Raw genomic sequence first — 8,427 nt, 5'->3', positions numbered from 1 at the left:
GATTCTACTTCTCTGTATTGCATCATAATTCGTTTGATGTAATCTTCCTTAGTGCGCGGTGCCAAATCATGGATACAAACCTTCACCATGTCGTTTTCCATATACACGAGATCTTAATTCTGCTGTTATTAAATTCGACCTCGTGTTGCACTTTGCTCTTTGCAATGAAGTTTTCTGCCTGTGCTACATTTCTAAACGTAATCAACCTTTGGCGGACTCAATTCCCTGCGCAGCCGAGGGCAATGATACAATATTGTTTGTTTGAAATCAGTGTTTCAAAAATCATTCCAATCAGCATGCGTTGAAAAAACCATAGTTTGACAAATCATTAAAATCCATGATTTCATCACTCATGGTTTTTTTGGCTCCTGAGGAGTGAAAACCGCCAAGGAGTGAAAACAGGTTACTAGATTATAATTGCAGCATACAGTTTAAAAGCCCGAGCTCAATTTAGGTTTTCAATTTTCATTTTATCATGCACAAAAGCAAAACAGATCCTTGGTACAGTTCATGGCGAAAGCTTCTTTTCGATAGACCTCGAAGGAGTGCCATTTTAGCTATAAGTCGATTTACACCAAAAGAACGTGCTGAAATCGTAGCGCTTTACATTGAAAACGATCGTTCAATAGTGAAAACTGCGCGTGTTTATCGTAAAAAATATGGCAGGCTCACTCCACCCTTTCCGGCGGAGTAAATAAACCAAATTTTCGAATATGGGGGCACAGAACCCACAACGTCATACATCAAACACCTCTGCACGACCAGAAAGTAACTGTTTTGGCCGGAGTGTGCCCCAAAACAAGCATCGGTCCTGATTTTTTCAAAGAGGGAGATACCATCGACAACGGACAATGCAGAAAAAAGGTCTGAAAAACTTCTATTTTCAACAAGACGGGGCACCTTGCCACACCGCAATCAAGTTCTTGCAGAGAATTCCCAGAAGGCGTTGTTTCAAAAAATGATGATTTGGAATGGCCTCCTCATTCTCCGGATTTAACGGTGCCAGATATTTTTCTGTGGCGTTACTTGAAAAGTAAAGTTTATTCTAGCAAACCTGAGTACCTTGACGAACTCAAAGCTAATATACGAGCTGAAATTACTGTGATTAAGCCCGATATGCTGTCCAATGTCATGCGAAATGCCCGCAAAAGAGCTGCTTTTTGTGTATCAAATGGGGGTGGTTATATAATCTGCGTTGTATAATAAACCTGGTTTAAATGGCATAAACTATCTTAAAAAAACTTGTTTACTTGTGAAAACGGCTAAAAAATGACGAAGTTGTTCAATGTTGTAAAAGGATACATCCAGCTGGCGCACCCTGTACCTACTGCTGGGATAATTGAGAAATTAAACATACAAATCTTGAAGACCTGTTAGCAAAGTTTGAAATTAAATTCGGTCTTTAAGCGGCGACAGAACAAGAATCACAAACCGGAGTGGACAGGAGGAGCCAAAACCAGGAGTGAAAACCAAAGAGTCAAAACCCACTTGGATTGCTTTGATTTTTTTACTCACTCCCAGAAACGTGCATAACAATGATTGGTTTCCACCGCTCCTTTGGAAACAGGCTCCTTGGTGTGAAATGTGTGGTTTATTTGAAACACTGTTTGAAATAGATTCAGCGCGCTGAATAGTTGCCATGTGATAATTGAATTTGCAGTGGCCTGTTAAAGCGGTCAGCATGCCGCAGTGGAGCTTCGAAAAATGCAGAAGAGTTTTCGAGATCACTGGGCACGGTTGTTATAGAAACGCCTTTGTTTGGCGACACGTTTGTAGATTTCTCCAATAATTACGGTTCCCGGACGAAGCCCAGGACCGTATTTTTTCCCTTATCCAACTTGTCGAAATTGGCAGCGCGGGCTCAGGACCAACGAAGTCAATCGCTGAACCTGCCCTGGCCAATTCATTTCCAGTAATACCGCAATGTCCGGGCACCCAGACAAAGTAGATACTTTTGACAATGCTTAGTTCTTCGATTTGGGTTCGGCACGCAATCACTAGCTTGGACCGTGATTTGTCTAAGCTAAAGGCCTTGGTTGCAGCCTGACTATCGGAGCAGAAGTTTATAATTTTGCCGGACAAACTCAGTTGAAGGGCCGATTGTACCCCGCACATAATCGCAAAGATCTCTGCTTGGAATACAGTACAGTGTCTACCTAGTGAGTGAGATTGTTCCAATCTCGTTTCACGACAGTAGACATCAGCACCGCACGTCCCTCCATCAGAGAACCGTCCGTGTAACAGACCATTTGCGTTTATTGTTGTCTTTCTATATAGCCAGACAACAACTCCTCTTGAGAGGGAATCTTCACATGGAATGTCCTGTACGGAAAACTACATGTGAGTGTAATATCGCTGGGAGCAAGAATATCTTCACCCCTTGTAACCATTTGTAAGCACAATCGTGTATGACTGGTAGCAAGATCAACATGGTTACTGTTCCAAAGCCCAGTAACCTGCGGTCTGTATGCACATGCTAGTGCTTCTTGTTTGAAGTGTATGTGTAATGGTTTGCTATTTAGAAGTGCCTCAAGAGCAGCAGTTCGAGTTGTGCTGAAAACACCAGTCAACGCCATGAGCGTTGACTGGACTGTCAAACCACACAAGGAATCCGTATGACAGTATTGGACGTACAATTGTCGTGTAAATCCAATAGATGTATTTAGGTTTGAGACTCCCGTTTTTTCCAAAAGTCCGTCTGCACTGCCTGAAGGCCATGCACGCTTTCTTGACTCTGAACTCAATGTGAACAGACCAGTTCAGTTTGGAATCCAATATAGCTCCAACGTATTTGACTTGATCTGCACACAGTAGCTCAGAATCAAGAAACTGCAAGGGACGAACCCCGGTTGTTATTCGCTTCTTCGTGAAAAGAACCATTGACGTTTTGCTTGGGTCAACTGATAATTTAACTTGTCGACACCACTGTTCGACAGCCGTTAATGTTTGTTGCATTAAGTCAAAGATTGTTCCGATGCAAAGTCCAGTAATCAGTATTCGGTAATCGTCAGCAAACCCGTAGGTTGGAAGTCCAAGCTCATTGAGTTTCTTCAACAAGCCATCGACAACCAAGTTCCATAACAAATGTGACAGAACGCCACCCTGAGGACAACCACAAATACTCAACTTCCGTATATCACCCTGTCGCAGTGACGAGCAAAGTATGCGGTTACCAAGCATTGCGTTTATCCAACCCGATATACATGCAGGTATCCCATGACCGCGCGTCGCTTCCAGAATAGACTGGAAGGACACATTGTCAACAGCACCCTCAATATCTAGGAATAATCCCAAGCTAGATTGCTTGAGCGAGAAGGCTTTCTCAATGTTGTAAACAATATCGTGAAGCAGAGTGATCGTGGATCTCCCACACTGATATGCATGCTGCATTTTGTGCAGTGGATATTCAACTAAACTAACGTTCCTGATGTGATGATCGATTATCCGTTCGAAAGCTTTCAGAAGAAAAGAACTTAAGCTGATAGGCCTAAAACTCTTGGCTTCTTCATAGCTGGAGTGCCCCCCTTTGGGAATAAATCTAACAGTTATTTCTCGCCATGCTTTCGGGATATACCCGGTAGCAAGACAGGAAAGCATAATCTTTTTTAAGACATGTTTAAAAATATCAAATCCCTTTTGCAGCTGCGCGGGAAGTGTTCCATCTTTTCCGAGTGATTTGTATGGATTAAAGCTGTCAATTGCCCACTTGATCGATTCAGTGGAAACCAATGTGCGTGCTAACGCTCACGAGTCCGAATCACCAGAATGAGGTCTGTGAACATTGTTCAGCTCCGGATCGATACAACCTGGAAAGTGTGCGTCGAAGAGACAATTAAGAACATCTTTTTCGTGCGTCACATAAATACCACCTCTGGTTTTTAAAGAGTTCATCTAAAAATCTTTCGATTTCGAGAGAATTTTATTTAACCTGATAGTCTCGTTCAGACTAGAGACATTGGTGCACAGGTTTTGCCAGCCAGCTCGCTCTGCAGATCTAAGACATTTCTTATGTATACAACGAGCTGACTTGAAAACTCTGGAATCATCACGCTGACGCCGGTTTCAAGCTCTTCTCATATCGTTCTTCATTCTTTCAAGCTCAGCCCTCCACTACGGGGTTTCCCTAGTCGTTTTAACAGTGGACAAGCTTCTTCGTAGGATGCTACTATGAATGAGTTTGTCGTATCCACGACGCCATCTAAGTCGTCTAGTTGACTAATTGTTGGAAAATATCCATGAAATTTAGTCGCCAAGTTTTCCAAAAAGAGTTTGCAGATTTAGGATTACGATATGTTACCACATCGAAGGTTATATAAAATGTTCGAAAAATATATAATTATGATCGGATAGAAACGGTTCAGTTTCATTTGGAACCTACCAATTTCTCAACTCATGCAAAATTCTATCAGAACAAAGCGTTATGTCTAACACCTTCTCCCTTCCAAACCTCGCAAAAGTTGCTCGGTTTCCCACAGTCAGAATATGAAGATTTGTACTACTTATGTACTCGATCAGTTCAGAGTCTCTCAGATTGGTAGCTGAGCTGCCCCAAATGATGTGATGAGCATTTGCCACACTGCCGATAATGAGCGGAAGCCCATTTCTGCTACAATATGATCCAACGCTTTTGAAATCATCAGAAGGAGATGACTCGTTATGCGGTAGATATGCTGAACAATATATGTATTTTTTGTCTACGTTACCGGCAGTCAGAGTAACTGTGACAACACAGATATCACTCCGATATGAGACACGCGTCAGTAGCCTTATTTGCAAGAATGCAGGCACGAGGCATTTCACGTGGGTTAGTCATACCTGTCTTATCGTAGGGGAGACTGAGGAGACTTGATCCCCGGGGAGACTTGATCCCATCATTGAAACTCGAAGGCGGATCAGAATACATAAATCGAATATACTAGAAAGTTGCGCAGTTTTATTTAAACATAAGTTTCTTTAACACAAAAAAATAAATTGGACATGTGTTACCGAATTTTTACCGATTCAAAGAAAAAAATCTCGGAAGAACTGACGAAGATTTATTTTATAAATTTTCAAACTTTTATACAATTGATAAAGTTACCCACTACATACTATATTTTTGCATACAGAATTACAGGAGAATGTCAATTATATGAATACGTTATGATTGAGTTGATTTTTTTGTTCAACTATACTTGTACTAAAGTTTGCTGAAATAGATGCTATGGGTTCACTTGATCCTTTCAAATTTGTGGAGATTTGAACCCCTTCGCCATGCTTCATACACACCACTGAAAATAACCAAATTCACACCAGAACAATTGAACTCATTGTTGCCATAAAATAACAAAAAAATACTGTCAAAAATGAACGCTTCATCGTACAGAAACTTAACTGTAATTGTTCACTACAGTATACGTAGCAACCATGCATCCCACATTTGACGTTTCTCAACCATAATAACGACATTGCACAGAGATTTGTGGAATTCGTAAAAAAAAATCTTGTGAGAGATGCGTAATATGTAGTAACAAAAATAGTAATATGTAATCACAACAATTTAATCAATACCACAATACATTTATAACATTGAATGGGGTTAGGTACCTATTTTTGTCCTATTAGGGAGGGTACCACATTATTTCATTATTAATTTTATTATTTCAGCTTCTTTGCTTAGTTATTAGGAGCCATTTTTTATTTCGATTATAGAGGATTTAGCCTTAAGGTCATTCGCCTCTTATTAAGAGCCAATATAATAACAAAATTGTCTTGAGAATGGTGAAAATCTTCTGTTTGAGCGCAGCAAAAACTCTAATCGAGTACCCCAATTATCGCAACACCATTTGAGCCAATGCTTTGAGCAAAGATGGCAGACGCTGCTCTAACCAAAGGCTTCAGATGGGTAGGATGATAATAGAAAAAGGGTAAAAATAGGCTTATTACCCTACATGCTTTTTTAAACACGTTTTCAAAAAATAATCAAGTGTCCCCAAATTAGGGATCGAGTCTCCACTAATCAAAGAATTTTCCAGTTTTTTGTTGTTTTCCAAAAATGCTCATAGCTCATGTCCAGTATAATATTTCCATGTAATTTTTTATGATTATCAGTCAACCCTAGAAACAATATAAAACTACAAAAAATACATAGTTTTTGTATCATTCCACGGAGTAGGATTGAAAAATAAAAAAGGGGATCAAGTCTCCTCAGTCTCCCCTAAGCAATGAAGCCAGTGTTAAGCAACTTTCCAAAATAGAAGTTTCCTTTATGGATATACGGTTCTTGAACCAATGCTATGGAAGCTTTACCTTCCTGCATGAGTCGAGATAAATTCATAATTGCTGTACGTTTATGCTGGAGATTGATTTGTGCTACTCTAACCATTGTTGATTAGAGAACTGTACATTTCATTTCCAACACAAATTGCGCAACAACTAGAGGACACCAAGCAAGTTGGGATGTTAACGCATATAGCGAGCCATATCAGGTTTAAATGGGACACGATCATTTGATCCCTACGATTTGCGAAGCAAATAATGGTCCACTGTGTCAGAGGCTCAATTCTTGGCCGGATACCACACGGCCTCTGGGCAGGTTCGTCTGTACACATCGAAATTTGATAATCGAAATCCAGCAAAACTTCACCGAACTACCATCAGTCTCAGAAAACACCCAGTTAACAAAAATTCGGCAAAATTAAGCCGATCTTCGATGAAAAAAATTCGGTGCGTAGAGTGACCGCTGCGTAATCGCCCAGTGTTTCCCAGGCTCCGTTCGCCATTGAGAATATTTTAAACCCCCTCAACAATTTTACCTATAGAACGGGTCGCATGACACAATGTAATTGGGGTTCCTTGTTTGGTGGGGTTTTACCACCGGAACAGGTAGTCCGTAGTGTACGTAATTCTTAGCCGGTTGAAACAACCACTACCGACACTACACGACTTATCTAGGCTGTTCGGAGAAAGAAGCTGACATTGAACGACAGCTTGCGAGACGACGCGGATCGGATGGAATATGTTTTGATTCGTACGAGAGGACACGAATCGGGTGTAATATGTTCGGATTCGTTACAGAGAACGCGAAATAGGTTTCAATTCGTGCGAGAGGGCACGAATCGGGTAAGATTGGTTTGAATTCGAGCGAATAGACACGAATTATGTTTGGTTTCGTACGAAAGAATGGATAGCATATTAAGAATCATTTGAGAGGACGCGAATTATTTTTGTGCTCACCATCCAAATCTGGGCCATGGATACGACACCATGGATGGCCGATGGCCGAGGACAACTAACGCATTGACAAGGATCATGCCGAACATCGAGGAGGAAGATGCAGCAAGGGACGTCTCTTGGCGGGTGTCTTATCATCAATACTGAAGTATGGCGCTCCGGCCTGAGCTGCTGCGCTGAACTCAAAGCGAAACTGGCTGTTCGTGTCATCAGTAATTTTTCAATGTAGTTTCCTTCATGGAAGTATTGTTCTTCAATTGATTCTACGAAAACTTTGCCTTCCTGCATAAGTCGAGCGGTGATTGAAGCGAATGTTTTTCCAAACACTTGGAAAACAGCGATCGTGACACCCATTGCAAAAACGCCTAATCCACTTGAACCAAAGGATTTGCGACCCATAAGCGTCCTCCCGTCGATCTCCAAAATCCTGGAAAAAATACTGCTGGGACAGATCACTGAGCACATTGACCAACCAAACCATCAATTGCTTGCAGATAATCAATCTGGGTACAGAAAAGGGTACAGCACCACAACAGCACTCGCGAAGGTCGCACATGATATCTACAACAACTTTGATAGCAATCGGTGTACTGTCATGGTTTTGGTTGACTTTTCCCTTGCGTTCAACTGCGTCAACCACCAGAAGCTCGGGACTAAACTGAGAGAGGAGTTTGGCTTCTCGAGATCTCATACGTTCTTTTCTCGAACAGCGATACCAAGCCGTAAAGATAGATAGCGTGAAATCTGCCGAACGTATGCTCGCCCAGGGCACGCCGCAAGGTTCATGTCTGAGCGCGTTGTTATTCAGCCTCTACGTGAACTGTCTACCCGAAGTTCTCCAATGTAATTACCAGCTATATGCAGATGATTTGCAAATTTACAAATCCGGAAGAATTAAAGAAATCGATGTGTTGATCAATAGGGTGAATGCGGACCTCAATTCGATCGAACAGTGGGCAGCTGCCAATGAACTCTTTCCCAACCCGAAGAAAACACAAGCGATCATCTTTTGCAAGTGTGGTTTGATAGCGGCTCAGTCGCAGATCGTTTTCGTTGGTGAGGAGATTCCGATAGCCGAAAAAATAACGAATCTTGGTCTCCGAATGGACAACAATCTTTCTTGGACTGCTCAAGTCAACGACATCACTCGGAAAGTCTTTGCCTCACTACGCACTTTTCGTAGATTTTCTTCTGTTCTCTCGTGGCGAACGCGAC

This window comes from Topomyia yanbarensis, chromosome 2, assembly GCF_030247195.1.
Source record: "Topomyia yanbarensis strain Yona2022 chromosome 2, ASM3024719v1, whole genome shotgun sequence".
Lineage (NCBI taxonomy): Eukaryota > Metazoa > Arthropoda > Insecta > Diptera > Culicidae > Topomyia > Topomyia yanbarensis.
Note: the sequence above shows the minus strand (reverse complement) of the source record.